The following is a 16,427-nucleotide window of genomic DNA, read 5'->3' on the forward strand; positions in this document are numbered from 1 at the left end:
CGGTAGTTGAAAAGGTTAATGAAGATAACACAGTTAAGGCTAAACCTTATGTTAAACCATACCAACCACCACTTCCTTACCCGAGTAAAATGAAGAAAGAGAAACTTGAAGCCGAGCAATCCAAATTCTTGGATATGTTTAAACAGATAAATATAAATCTTCCTTTCATTGATGTGATTTCAGGAATGCCTAGATATGCTAAATTCTTGAAAGATCTAATCTCAAATAGAAAGAAAATGGAAGAACTCTCGGCTGTTACTATGAATGCTAATTGTTCAGCAGTGCTGTTAAATAAGATACCAGAAAAACTATCTGATCCAGGAAGTTTCACAATTCCATGTTTTCTGGGTAGTCATAGTTCAATAGAAGCATTGGCAGACTTAGGTGCTAGTATAAATCTAATGCCGTATTCACTATACGCTAAACTAGACCTCGGAGAATTGAAACCAACCAGAATAAGCATACAACTAGCCGATAGATCAATAAAATATCCTAGAGGGATAATGGAGAACATGCTAGTTAAAGTTGGAACTTTAGTATTTCCAGTAGATTTTGTTGTTCTGGACATGGAAGAAGATTCTCAAGTTCCTCTCATATTAGGAAGACCATTCTTAAACACGGCTAAAGCAATGATAGACGTGTTCGGTAAGAAATTGACCCTAAGTATAGAGGATGAGAGTGTTACCTTTTCAGTTGATAGAGCAATGCAACAACCACAATCTGCAGATGATACATGTTATTATATTCAAACTATAGATGCACATGCAGAATTATTAAAAGAATTTCCAGAATTACAAGGAACAGGAGAATGTTCTTTAGGAGAAGGTAATGAACCAATTGATGAAGCTGAAATGTTAGCTACACTTATAGCTAATGGATATGAACCAACAACAGAAGAAATTCAAATGCTAAAAGAAGAAGACAGATATCGATACAAATCATCGATAGAAGAACCTCAGAAATTAGAGTTAAAGCCACTTCCAAACCATTTGGAATACGCTTATTTACATGGTGAATCTGAATTACCTGTAATAATATCGTCTTCTCTTACTGAAAATGAGAAATCACAACTCATTTCTGTGTTGAAAGCTCATAAACCAGCCATTGCATGGAAGATTCATGATATTAAAGGAATAAGTCCTTCGTATTGCACACATAAAATCCTTATGGAAGAAGGTCATAAAACGTATGTGCAACGCCAACGAAGACTAAATCCTAATATGCAAGATGTAGTTAAGAAAGAGATTATTAAACTGCTAGATGCAGGTTTAATTTATCCAATCTCTGATAGTCCATGGGTAAGCCCAGTTCAATGCGTACCTAAGAAGGGTGGCATGACTGTCATTACAAATGAGAAAAATGAGCTTATTCCTACTAGGACTGTAACAGGATGGCGTGTATGTATTGATTATAGAAAATTAAATGACGCCACCAGAAAAGATCACTTTCCCTTACCTTTCATAGATCAAATGTTGGAAAGATTAGCCGGAAATAGTTACTATTGTTTTCTAGATGGATTTTCCGAATATTTTCAAATTCCAATAGCACCCGAAGATCAAGAGAAAACCACATTCACGTGCCCTTATGGTACTTTTGCTTACAAACGTATGCCATTTGGACTTTGCAACGCCCCTGCAACCTTTCAAAGGTGTATGATGGCGATTTTTCACGACATGATAGAAGAATGCATGGAAGTTTTCATGGATGACTTTTCAGTCTTCGGTGATACATTTGAATCATGTCTAGTTAATCTGGAACGAATGCTTCTTAGATGCGAACAATCAAATCTAGTACTTAATTGGGAGAAATGCCATTTCATGGTTAAAGAAGGCATCGTTCTTGGACATAAAATTTCAAAAGAGGGAATTGAAGTGCATAGAGCTAAAGTAGATGTAATTGCTAAACTTCCACATCCCACCAATGTTAGAGGAGTTAGGAGTTTTCTAGGGCATGCCGGTTTTTACCGACGTTTCATAAAAGATTTTTCTAAAATTGCCACTCCTATGAATAAACTCCTAGAAAAGGATGCTCCATTCATCTTTTCAGATGAGTGTATCAAATCTTTTAATATTCTTAAAGAAAAACTCACTAATGCACCGATCATGATAACACCAAATTGGAATCTACCATTTGAACTAATGTGCGATGCAAGTGATTTTGCAATGGGAGCCGTTTTAGGACAAAGGATTGAAAAACGATTTCAACCTATATATTATGCTAGTAAGACGTTACAAGGAGCACAAACAAACTATACAACTACTGAAAAAGAACTCCTTGCTATTGTCTTTGCTTTTGACAAATTTCGATCATATCTCGTTCTAGCAAAAACGGTGGTCTATACCGACCATTCTGCTCTTAGATACCTATTTTCAAAACAAGATGCTAAACCAAGATTAATCCGTTGGATCTTACTCTTACAAGAGTTTGATATTGAAATCCGAGATAAAAGAGGAGCAGAAAATCTCGCCGCTGATCATCTTTCTCGTCTTGAAAATCCCGAATTAGAAGTTCTAAATGAATCGGCCATACAAGACAACTTTCTTGATGAATATCTATTGAAGATAGATTATAAAGAAATCCCATGGTTTGCAGACTATGCAAACTACTTAGTTTGTGGATTCCTTGTAAAAGGATTATCGTACCAAAGACGAAAGAAATTCTTCAGTGATATAAAACACTATTTCTGGGAAGATCCTCATCTGTTTAAAAGTTGTCCCGATGGAATAATACGCCGATGTGTATTTGGAGATGAAGCTAGTAAAATATTAAACCATTGTCACACAGGACCAACAGGAGGGCATTATGGGCCTCAACTAACAGCAAGAAAAGTTTATGAAGCTGGATTCTATTGGCCTACAATTTACAAAGATGCACACCTTCTTTGCAAATCCTGTGATGCTTGTCAAAGGGACGGAAAAATAAGTCAACCTGATGAAATGCCACAAAATGTCATCCAAGTATGTGAAGTATTTGACATTTGGGGTATTGACTTTATGGGTCCATTTTCAAATTCTCATAATAATCTATATATACTCGTAGCCATTGATTATGTATCTAAATGGGCGGAAGCACAAGCTCTCCCAACTAACGATGCACGAGTTGTAGTCAACTTTTTAAAACGTCTTTTTGCAAGGTTTGGAACACCAAAAGCTTTAATAAGTGATCGGGGGTACTCATTTTTGTAATAATCAACTTGAGAAAGTTCTTAAAAGATATGGAGTAACTCATAAAATCTCCACCGCATATCATCCACAAACAAGTGGACAAGTTGAAAATACCAACCGAGCCTTAAAACGTATTCTAGAGAAAACCGTAGGATCAAATCCGAAGGAATGGTCCATTAAATTGGAGGATGCACTCTGGGCTTTTAGAACAGCCTACAAAACTCCAATTGGAACCACAACTTTTAGACTTGTTTATGGAAAACCATGTCATCTTCCAGTAGAAATTGAACACAAAGCATTTTGGGCTTTGAAGACATGTAATCTTGATTTACATGAAGCCGGACGTTTACGATTAAGTCAACTAAACGAATTAGAAGAACTAAGACATGAAGCATACGAAAATTCGTTAATCTATAAGGAAAGAACGAAGAAATGGCATGATAAAAGAATCAGAAGTTCAAAAGAATTTAAAGAAGGAGACATAGTTCTTCTTTTCAATTCACGATTCAAGCTATTTCCTGGAAAATTGAAATCAAGATGGTCTGGACCATTCATAGTCAAAAGAGTTTTCCCATACGGAACAGTAGAATTGATAAATTCAAATGGGAATGAATTTAAAGTTAATGGTCACAGAGTTAAACATTACATACATGATCCGATGGAAGTTGACAACGAAGTTAATCACAATTTCGACACCACAGCTAACTAAGTGTGGGGAGAATCAAGTCTTTAAAGGATAATATGTATTTCTATTAGAGCTAGATTGTCTGTTTTCGTGTAGTTCTCGAAAATGGAACCCGAATGGTCTTTCCCTAGCAGACCCTAAAGAACTAGTCTTCTCCCCCCATTCTGAATTTTTATTTTTTTAGGTTTTTACAAAATGAAGACTGCCTGTGAACTAAACCATGGTCTAATGCTACACGCTTTGATCACTAAACGTAATAATGACATACTACCGAGTGAACTAGTATCAGTAATTAGAGAAAGAATGGACGGAGTTAGAAAAGAATCCAGATGCGAAGATAATAAGTTACAATTTGGTAAAGGAAAATCAAAATTCGCAGCAAAAAGAAGAGCACGACACCTAGAACGATGTCACAAATGCGGAAAATGGTCACATGGAGGTAAATGTTCAAATAATCAAACCTATTCAAATACCGAATTTGTTACTTTATGCAGAGACGGACCGTTCATATGTTTAGAAGAAAAGACACTGAATGCTCGAGGTTACGCCTATGTAGCCATGGAAAACCAATTAAACCGACTATCTTATGAATGAGATAGATCATATAGCTAAGAAATCTATTTCACAGGTATGTCTGTACAGTTTTTATTTTATTTTTTTTTCTTATTTTTAACCTTTTGATAATAAACGCTAATTTGTTTGCTATAAAGTATTAAATTGGTATTGAATAAAATTAGGTTTGGCGACCGAAATTATTGATATCATTCAAAAAAAAAATTTATTACATCACTGCGCAATTTAACGTTTATTCTTAAGGTATAAATATCTTTAATCAATCAACCCAAAAATTTCAAAAATTCGTCATGAGTTAAATTAGGTTTTGAAACCGAAATTACTTTACCGAAAAGAGGGGCGCATATTTTTGATAATATTTGATTGATTAAAGTGGGATAAAAAGCCAAAAAGATTTTTAATTTTATTTTTACCATGTTTTTAAAATTAATATATAAATCTTAAATTAATATTATAAACTTTGTAAAAACAATATTTTTAAAATTGTTAATATTTGAACCATAATATAAGTTTGGTGTGAATTTATAATATGAATTTTTAAATTAAGTTTGGTGTGAATTTTTAAAATATGAATTTTTAATTTTATGCATTTTAAATTTTAAGTTTGGTGTGAATTTTTAATATTAATTTTGAATTTCATATTAAATTGTGTGAATTTAAAAACAAAAATTTACTTTATCTCATTAAGTTAAAAATATGATTTTTAAAATTCGTCGTAAGTTGAAGACTAGGTCTTTGAACCGAAATTGCTTTACCCGAGGGAGGAACGAGAACTTTTATTATCATTATTTTTAATCTTATTGAATTAAAATATGCCAAAAACATTGAAAAAACCCAAAAATCTTAGCTTTTAAAACAATCGCTACAAAAAGACAAATTTTAAAATTTTGTCGAGGGACGGACTAGGACATCGATCCGAAACGACCTCGTCCTAAATAACAAGGGAAACAAAATTTTAAAATTAAGTATTTAATTGTTTTATAAGTTAATGATTAAAAAAAAAAAAATAGCAAACTCCGCGACTCGCGGAGTTTGGAGGTTTAATCCCCGCGAGTCGCGGGAGGACCAATTTACAGGGAAAAAAAATATAACGCAAGAACTGATCAGTCCAACCCACAACACAAAACACATACTGCGAAATACTGCTCGAAAATACACGAAAAACACCCCCAAAAATCACAATTTTTAACCGTTAATCATCAAATCTTTTACTAAAATCATGTTGAGAAGGATGCTATCTAGGAATTACTCAAGAAAAACGGTAAATTTCTACACCTAAACACCATTTAATCCGAAATTTGGTGTTCTTGAGCAATTTTTCCCCAATTTGATTTTGATGCTTTTTAGTGTAATTATGCTTAAATTGTTTATGTATTATGCTTGTATAACCTAGATTGATGCTATTTAACATGATTAGAAGCCTTAAACTTCAAAATTTGAGTAATCTAGGGTTTGTGTTCTTGAGCAAATTTGGGGCTTTTTGATATAAACAGGTTATGGCCGATTTTTGTCATGAATTGTTGCTAAATTAAGTAGTGTAACATGTCTAGGTAGTTAAATGATCCAAACTTTGAGCCTAAACATGATTTTGAGAATTAAAGTGGACTTTTTCAAGTCTAAAATTCATGAACTTGATTTTTGAAAGATAATGCCATTTGAAACTTGTTTAATTGCTAGTAATGATTATTTTGACATGTTATTTGAGTTAAATGCTTATGAACTTGGCGAACATTTTCATATATGCTTATTTGAAAAAGTGTAGATTTGATAAAAATATGAAAATGAGCTTAAGTTTGATATAAATTGATCATGTCATTGTAATTATTTTGATTGATGATTTTGCTGACACTAATGCATATTTGGATGCACAAAAATTGTGTTTGATGTGTTTTGCAGACTGAAAGGGGTGAATCTTCATCCCAAGCTCGCAATGCTCCTGCTGAGAATGCGGAACAACAGGAGGTGGATAACTACTACAAGCAGGATATACCGCATCCAGTCATGACATTTTCTGATATGCACTTGGAAGAGTTGCACCCGAACCTGAGATTTGACAGACTTTGGATAGATTATCCAAAATATCAAAGGGGTTTGCATACTCTTCATTCTAAGGTTGTTGAGGTACCGAGGGTCATAGAATGGGGACCCTTAGAAGCTGTAGAATTGGCCGGGCCAATTAGGGAATTACTTGTACAGAGGTATGGTAATTCTACTTTTAATGACTGGGTACGTTTATTCACCATGCTTAGACCTGTATATAAAGTATGGTGTGAAGAATTGTTGTGTAGTATAGAGTTGAATGATCGGGTAGCTAGTTTAACCGATCGTTCTTTTATTAGATTTTTGTTAGGCAGTTCGATGCGCCACATGTCTTTACTAGACATGGCTCAGGCTTTACGTATATATACGCCTGAGGAGTTAGCATCTGCCGATTGTAGAGGGTTGATACTAAACGGTAGAAAGATAGATAAAAATTTTGATACACACGGTGTGTGGAGTCAAATGACAAGCCATCACCGTTTCAAAGGGGGAAATTACTCTTATTTGGACATAGATAGAGCTGAATTAAGAGTAATTCATAGATTTTTAGCTAATTCGATTACACAAAGGGGTAAGAACAAGGAAAAAGTAAATGAACAGGATTTGTTTTACCATATGTGTATTCGAGACCCACAAAGCGCTGTAAGTATACCGTATTGTGTGGGTTATTATTTATCAGCTATGGTTCGGGGGATGAGACCGCATAGCATAATAGGAGGTGGTATTTTTATTACTTTGATTGGTGAATATCTCGGTGTGGATATAAGTCGAGGGGGATTATTAGTAGAAGAACCAGAACCCCGCGATACTATAGGTTTAAATGTATACCATGGTGCGAAAGTTTTGAAGAGGCGAAATAACGCCGCAGTACCATACCATGGTAGACATCCACAGGTTGAGAGAAACCAACAGCAAGGTAATGTAGGAGGGGGAAATGAGATGCAAGAAATGCAAAGGTTTATAGCTTCTCAGGAGTACGAAAATGCTAGACAGAGAGCATTTGAAGATTGGCAAGTTCATCAGAACCAAATCATAGCTCATTGCCAACATATAGGTAGAAACTATATTCCTACACCGAAACCCATCTTCCCTCCCTGGTCTATAGAGATGCAGCCACCGTATCCTACGTATAACCCTGCCGAAGCATTCTATAGCACCTATGGTTATGCCTGGAACCCCTATTGGTATCAATATCATCCCTAGTCTACTTATTATATTTTTTTTTTTTTTTGTAATTTGTAATGATTGATACGTTTAATACTTTTGTTAATATTGTAATAGTTTTTATAATTGTCTAACTTTTATTCTTAGATTTTAATAATTTTTGAATGTGGGGTAATATACCAAACTTCAAAAATATGTATATATGTTTGCAGTTTATCTTATGTACACAACAGGGTAAAACAACGCATTTTCAAAGACTGGCATTAAGTTCAGCAAAAGCAACTAATTTTGACGACAAGATGCAAAATATATGTGAAATAACAACAAGACGGAATGAACAAATGATGTGCACCATTTATCATTCAGCAAACAAACGCCAATATGTTTGGAAACTTTGGTAAAATTTAATCATTTTCACACAAATCACCCTCAATAATTTAAATTGTTACTGATTTCTTGCAAATGAGGGCATTGCAAGATCTTAAGTGTGGGAAGGGGTTAAATTCTTTCGGATTTTAAAATTTTTTACTTTATACACTTGGTTACCATTAAAAATACTAGTAAAGCAGTAGTTGTATTAGAATCTAGTGCTCTCTGATAATAAAGAACATCCCTAGTCTTATATACTGACTACCCAATTCTAGTAATATTTTTAAAAAAATTTTCAATTAAATGAACTCAAAATCATGTTTATACATATTTCTGAACGATAAAGCTAGGTGTTAACACCGAAATTATTGTTACCTCGGAAAGGACATAAATTGAGAAACAAACTAAAATGTTAAAATTCATCTAAAATGGAATAGAGGACGATAAAAAGAAAAATAAAAGTCAAGTGTGGGAAAATTTAACAAGTTATCTTAAACATTTGTCACATATATCTGTAACAAATAACTGAAAATACTTTTGCTTTGGACTAAACTAAACTGTTTTACCCGATGAAAGAAAAGAAGAGATGGATCTACACGATGAATCAATTCCATCATTAAAAGGAAGTAAAGTCTTCCGAAAAAGACACGCGCTTCTTGATTTAGGTCATGAAGTTGTCATCCAGACCAGCTGTAGGTTGACGAAAAATCTAGAAAAGTCATCACTAAAATCAGCAGGAAATCCACGGACCTCAGCATTAAACAGGGTCGCCAAGTGGTCAGATTTATCCTAACCATGAGAAGGATTTATCTCGTACAATGGGGGGGCACCATGCAAATTAGCTGGATAAGACTAATGAATCAGATCCCCAGAAAGGATAATCTCCTTAAAAATTAAAAATCAGCTTTTAAGACTGATATTACTCAATCCTAGAGATTGACCTTAAAGATTGAGAATTACAAACTCATGGAATTCAATGATATCTAAACTCGAGCTTGAACGAGAAAATATTTTGATCAAAATTATAAACCGATTTGTTTTCTGAAAAGCCTATTTTCAATGCGTTCATTACCATTGAACGTAAAATCCTAGGAATTCACCTGGAATTCATTAGGTCACCTTATAGTGACCCAAACTTTTCCATGTTTATATATATTAATTGAGATTGATATTTACATGATTAAATGTTTCCAACATGTTAAGCAATCAAACTTGTTAAGAATTGATTAATTGAAATATGTTTCATATAGACAATTGACCACCCAAGTTGACCTGTGATTCACGAACGTTAAAACTTGTAAAAACTATATGATGACATATATATATATAGTTATATATATAGTTAACATGATATTATGATAAGTAAACATATCATTAAGTACATTAACAATGAACTACATATGTAAAAACAAGACTACTAACTTAATGATTTTGAAACGAGACATATATGTAACGATTATCGTTGTAACGACATTTAATGTATATATATCATATTAAGAGATATTCGTACATCATAATATCATGATAATATAATAATTTAAAATCTCTTTTGATATTATAAACATTGGGTTAACAACATTTAACAAGATCGTTAACCTAAAGGTTTCAAAACAACATTTACATGTAACGACTAACGATGACTTAACGACTCAGTTAAAATGTATATACATGTAGTGTTTTAATATGTATTCATACACTTTTAAAAGACTTCAAGACACTTATCAAAATACTTCTACTTAACAAAAATGCTTACAATTACATCCTCGTTCAGTTTCATCAACAATTCTACTCGTATGCACCCGTATTCATACTCGTACAATACACAGCTTTTAGATGTATGTACTATTGGTATATACACTCCAATGATCAGCTCTTAGCAGCCCATGTGAGTCACCTAACATATGTGGGAACCATCATTTGGCAACTAGCATGAAATATCTCATAAAATTACAAAAATATGAGTAATCATTCATGACTTATTTACATGAAAACAAAATTACATATCCTTTATATCTAATCCATACACCAACGACCAAAAACACCTACAAACACTTTCATTCTTCAATTTTCTTCATCTAATTGATCTCTCTCAAGTTCTATCTTCAAGTTCTAAGTGTTCTTCATAAATTCTACAAGTTCTAGTTACATAAAATCAAGAATACTTTCAAGTTTGCTAGCTCACTTCCAATCTTGTAAGGTGATCATCCAACCTCAAGAAATCTTTATTTCTTACAGTAGGTTATCATTCTAATACAAGGTAATAATCATATTCAAACTTTGGTTCAATTTCTATAACTATAACAATCTTATTTCAAGTGATGATCTTACTTGAACTTGTTTTCGTGTCATGATTCTGCTTCAAGAACTTCGAGCCATCCAAGGATCCGTTGAAGCTAGATCCATTTTTCTCTTTTCCAGTAGATTTATCCAAGGAACTTAAGGTAGTAATGATGTTCATAACATCATTCGATTCATACATATAAAGCTATCTTATTCGAAGGTTTAAACTTGTAATCACTAGAACATAGTTTAGTTAATTCTAAACTTGTTCGCAAATAAAAGTTAATCCTTCTAACTTGACTTTTAAAATCAACTAAACACATGTTCTATATCTGTATGATATGCTAACTTAATGATTTAAAACCTGGAAACACGAAAAACACCGTAAAACCGGATTTACGCCGTCGTAGTAACACCACGGGCTGTTTTGGGTTAGTTAATTAAAAACTATGATAAACTTTGATTTAAAAGTTGTTATTCTGAGAAAATTATTTTTATTATGAACATGAAACTATATCCAAAAATTATGGTTAAATTCAAAGTGGAAGTATGTTTTCTAAAATAGTCATCTAGACGTCGTTCTTTGGACTAAAATGACTACCTTTACAAAAACGACTTGTAACTTATTTTTCTGACTAGAAACCTATACTTTTTCTGTTTAGATTCATAAAATAGAGTTCAATATGAAACCATAGCAATTTGATTCACTCAAAACGGATTTAAAATGAAGAAGTTATGGGTAAAACAAGATTGGATAATTTTTCACATTTTAGCTACGTGAAAATTGGTAACAAATCTATTCCAACCATAACTTAATCAACTTGTATTGTATATTATGTAATCTTGAGATACCATAGACACGTATACAATGTTTCGACCTATCATGTCGACACATCTATATATATTTCGGAACAACCATAGACACTCTATATGTGAATGTTGGAGTTAGCTATACAGGGTTGAGGTTGATTCCAAAATATATATAGTTTGAGTTGTGATCAATACTGAGATACGTATACACTGGGTCGTGGATTGATTCAAGATAATATTTATCGATTTATTTCTGTACATCTAACTGTGGACAACTAGTTGTAGGTTACTAACGAGGACAGCTGACTTAATAAACTTAAAACATCAAAATATACTAAAAGTGTTGTAAATATATTTTGAACATACTTTGATATATATGTATATATTGTTATAGGTTCGTGAATCAACAGTGGCCAAGTCTTACTTCCCGACGAAGTAAAAATCTGTGAAGGTGAGTTATAGTCCCACTTTTAAAATCTAATATTTTTAGGATGAGAATACATGCAGGTTTTATAAATGATTTACAAAATAGACACAAGTACGTGAAACTACATTCTATGGTTGAATTATCGAAATCGAATATGCCCCTTTTTATTAAGTCTGGTAATCTAAGAATTAGGGAACAGACACCCTAATTGACGCGAATCCTAAAGATAGATCTATTGGGCCTAACAAACCCCATCCAAAGTACCGGATGCTTTAGTACTTTGAAATTTATATCATATCCGAAGGGTGTCCCGGAATGATGGGGATATTCTTATATATGCATCTTGTTAATGTCGGTTACCAGGTGTTCACCATATGAATGATTTTTATCTCTATGTATGGGATGTGTATTGAAATATGAAATCTTGTGGTCTATTATTATGATTTGATATATATAGGTTAAACCTATAACTCACCAACATTTTTGTTGACGTTTTAAGCATGTTTATTCTCAGGTGATTATTAAGAGCTTCCGCTGTCGCATACTTAAATAAGGACGAGATTTGGAGTCCATGCTTGTATGATATTGTGTAAAAACTGCATTCAAGAAACTTATTTTGTTGTAACATATTTGTATTGTAAACCATTATGTAATGGTCGTGTGTAAACGGGATATTTTAGATTATCATTATTTGATAATCTACGTAAAGCTTTTTAAACCTTTATTGATGAAATAAAGGTTATGGTTTGTTTTAAAATGAATGCAGTCTTTGAAAAACGTCTCATATAGAGGTCAAAACCTCGCAACGAAATCAATTAATATGGAACGTTTTTAATCAATAAGAACGGGACATTTCAGTTGGTATCCGAGCGTTGGTCTTAGAGAACCAGAATTTTACATTAGTGTGTCTTATCGAGTTTGTTAGGATGCGTTAGTGAGTCTGGACTTCGACCGTGTTTACTTGAAAAATGATTGCTTAACAAATTTTGTTGGAAACTATATATTTTTAACATGTGAATATTAAGTGATATATTAATCTCTTAACGCGTTTGATATTATGTGATAGATGTCTACCTCTAGAACAAGTCCCATTGACTCACCTAATAATAATAAAGAGTCAAATGTAAATTGAAATGATTCGTGGACTGATTCACAAGTTCCCGAAGAGGAACCGGAAGAAGAGTCGGAACCGGAAGAAGAATCGGAACCGGAAGAAGAATCGGAACCGGATGAAGAAATAGAACCGGTGGGGGAAATAATAAAACGGTTAAGTAAAAGAAAATCCTCAACCAACCGACCAAGGTTAATTATGGTCAATGGTGTTTCCGCCAAGGAAGCAAAATATTGGGAGGATTACCAATTCTCCGATGAATCGGATTCCGACGAGAATTCCGATGATGTTATAGAAATTACCCCAACTGAATTTAAAAAGGCAAAAGAAAATAATAAGGGAAAGGGCATAAAAATAGAGAAATCTAATTCCAACCCCGATGAACTTTATATGTATCGTCAACCCCCGAAGTCCTTAAGTTGTAACAATGACCCGGGAACCTCTAAACCACCAGGTTTTTCTAAACCAATGTGGAAAACGACGGCTCGTATTAGGGGAACATCATATATCCCTAGAAACTTGGCAAAACGAACCAAAACCGAAGAAGAAGAAACAAGCGAGTCTGAATAAGATAGTTGTATCCGTGTGGTGTAATATATGTAATATAGTGTGCTTATGCTTTATGATATATGTAAAAATTGCTTGTATTAATAATTATTTTTTTTTATGAATCTAACTCTTGTCTATTTTACAGTATAAAAACACAAAATGGATAGACAACCCAATATTTTAAGAGACCTACCCGGAGACATGATTGATGAAATCTTGTCTAGAGTCGGTCAGAATTCTTTGGCACAACTATTTAAGGCGAGATCAGTTTGTAAGACATTCGAAGAACGTTCCAAGAATGCCTTGGTTTATAAAAGGCTTTCGTTCGAAAGATGGGGGATATCACATTGGGAAATCCATAAGTTACGATGTGTTTACTTTGACGCATATATTGCGGGGAACCCAAATGCTATTTTACGCAATGGGTTAAGAAATTATTTTGACTCAATATATCCGAATATTGGACTTCGTGATTTAGAAAAAGCGGCTAACATGCAACATAAAGAAGCATGTTATGCTTACGGATTAGTAATGTTCGCTTCTCACTAAAGTGAGAACAAGAACATCGGGCTACAACTATTAAACAAAACGTTCCCACAAGTGACGGAGTCGGTAATTCGGGTAAGAAATGAGGTTTTTAGATTGTTACGGGACTGTTGGACATTACGTAACCCTCGTCCCTTTGACGACGTTACAACACGATGTCTTATCAATGGCCATAACGGTTATGTTCCACAAGACCAAGGATGGGAAGTAATCCTAGTAAAACCAGAATGCATGACTTGTTTCTGGATGTATGAATTACGTGTCTTTATTGCCTTTGCTGAACGACTTGTGTACTAGCTAGAATTATCTTCACAACCATCTTGTATCAAATTTATTGTGTGCTATATTTCATGCTATATGTAAAATAAGCGGTATTGTAAGTTTGTAAAATATTGTGTAAAAGTTTGAACGCGAAATATTATTATAATCAGTTTTTTATATAGAATTGTAGTAGTTGAATTGTATTATAGCTACTAAGTATGAACTTAACGGGTAGGTACTACCCGAATTTAAACTTATAAAAAGCTAATATGAAGAAAAAGCTTTTATAAATGAGTTCATATTATGCTACGAAATACTATTAACTACTCTTAATATTCTGTATGATTAACTTGTTCCATTTGACTATTTTGAAGGAAATGGCACCGACTACTCGACACACCGTGAATATTAATGAAGAGGAATTCCGTACTTTTCTAGCTTCAAACATAGCCGCAGTACAGGCTGCGCTACATACCAACAATAACCTTGGATCTAGCAGTACAGGAAATCGTGTAGGATGCACCTACAAAGAATTCACTGCCTGCAAACCTTTGGAATTTGATGGAACCGAAGGTCCGATCGGATTGAAACGGTGGACCGAGAAGGTCGAATCGGTGTTTGCCATAAGTAAGTGTACTGAAGAGGACAAAGTGAAGTACGCTACGCATACCTTCACAGGTTCTGTGTTAACATGGTGGAATACCTATCTAGAGCAAGTGGGACAAGATGATGCTTACGCACTACCGTGGTCAGCATTCAAGCACTTAATGAACGAGAAGTACCGTCCCAGAACTGAGGTCAATAAGCTCAAGACAGAACTTAGAGGGTTACGAACCCAAGGATTTGATATTACCACGTACGAAAGACGATTCACAGAATTATGCCTATTGTGTCCGGGAGCGTTCGAAGATGAGGAAGAGAAGATCGACGCGTTTGTGAAAGGATTACCGGAAAGAATCCAAGAAGATATAAGTTCACACGAGCCCGCCTTCATACAACAGGCATGTAGAATGGCTCATAAACTAGTGAACCAGATTGAAGAAAGAATTAAAGAACAGACTGCTGAAGAGGCCAATGTGAAGCAAGTCAAAAGAAAGTGGGAGGAAAACGGTGATAAGAATCACCAATACAACAACAACAGCAATTACAACAATAATCGCAACAATTATCCCAACAATCGCAACATCAATTGCAACTACAACAACAACAACAACAACAACAACCACAACAACAACAACTACAACAATCATCCCAACAACAATAATAACCGCAACAACAACAACAATCAGAAGAAGCTATGCCAAAGGTGTGAAAAGTATCACTCGGGGTTCTGCACCAAATTTTGCAACAAGTGTAAAAGAAATGGTCATAGCGCGGCGAAGTGTGAGGTCTACGGACCAGGGGTTAATAGAACGAAAGGAACAAATGGTGTCGGAACGAGTAATGGCGGAGCAAGTAGTGTCGGAGCAAGTTATGCCAATGTAGTTTGTTATAAATGTGGAAAACCGGGCCACATTATTAGAAATTGCCCGAACCAGGAGAACACGAATGGACAAGGCCGCGGAAGAGTTTTCAATATTAATGCGGCAGAGGCACAGGAAGACCCGGAGCTTGTTACGGGTACGTTTCTTATTGACAATAAATATGCTTACGTTTTATTTGATTCGGGTGCGGATAGAAGCTATATGAGTAGAGATTTTTGTGCTAAATTAAGTTGTCCATTGACGCCTTTGGATAGTAAATTTTTACTCGAATTAGCAAATGGTAAATTAATTTCAGCAGATAATATATGTCGGAATCGAGAAATTAAACTGGTTAGCGAAACATTTAAGATTGATTTAATACCAGTAGAGTTAGGGAGTTTTGATGTGATAATTGGTATGGACTGGTTGAAAGAAGTGAAAGCAGAGATCGTTTGTTACAAAAATGCAATTCGCATTATACGAGAAAAAGGAAAACCCTTAATGGTGTACGGAGAAAAGGGCAACACGAAGTTACATCTTATTAGTAATTTGAAGGCACAAAAACTAATAAGAAAAGGTTGCTATGCTGTTCTAGCACACGTCGAGAAAGTACAAACTGAAGAAAAGAGCATCAATGATGTTCTCGTCGTAAAAGAATTTCCTGATGTATTTCCGAAAGAATTACCGGGATTACCCCCACATCGATCCGTTGAATTTCAAATAGATCTTATACCAGGAGCTGCACCAATACCTCGTGCTCCTTACAGACTCGCACCCAGCGAGATGAAAGAACTACAAAGCCAATTACAAGAACTTTTAGAGCGTGGTTTCATTCGACCAAGCACATCACCGTGGGGAGCTCCTGTTTTGTTTGTTAAGAAGAAAGATGGTACATTCAGGTTGTGTATCGACTACCGAGAGTTGAACAAACTTACCATCAAGAACCGCTACCCACTACCGAGAATCGACGACTTATTTGATCAAC

Source organism: Rutidosis leptorrhynchoides, chromosome 6 (genome assembly GCF_046630445.1).
Source record: "Rutidosis leptorrhynchoides isolate AG116_Rl617_1_P2 chromosome 6, CSIRO_AGI_Rlap_v1, whole genome shotgun sequence".
Classification (NCBI taxonomy): domain Eukaryota; kingdom Viridiplantae; phylum Streptophyta; class Magnoliopsida; order Asterales; family Asteraceae; genus Rutidosis; species Rutidosis leptorrhynchoides.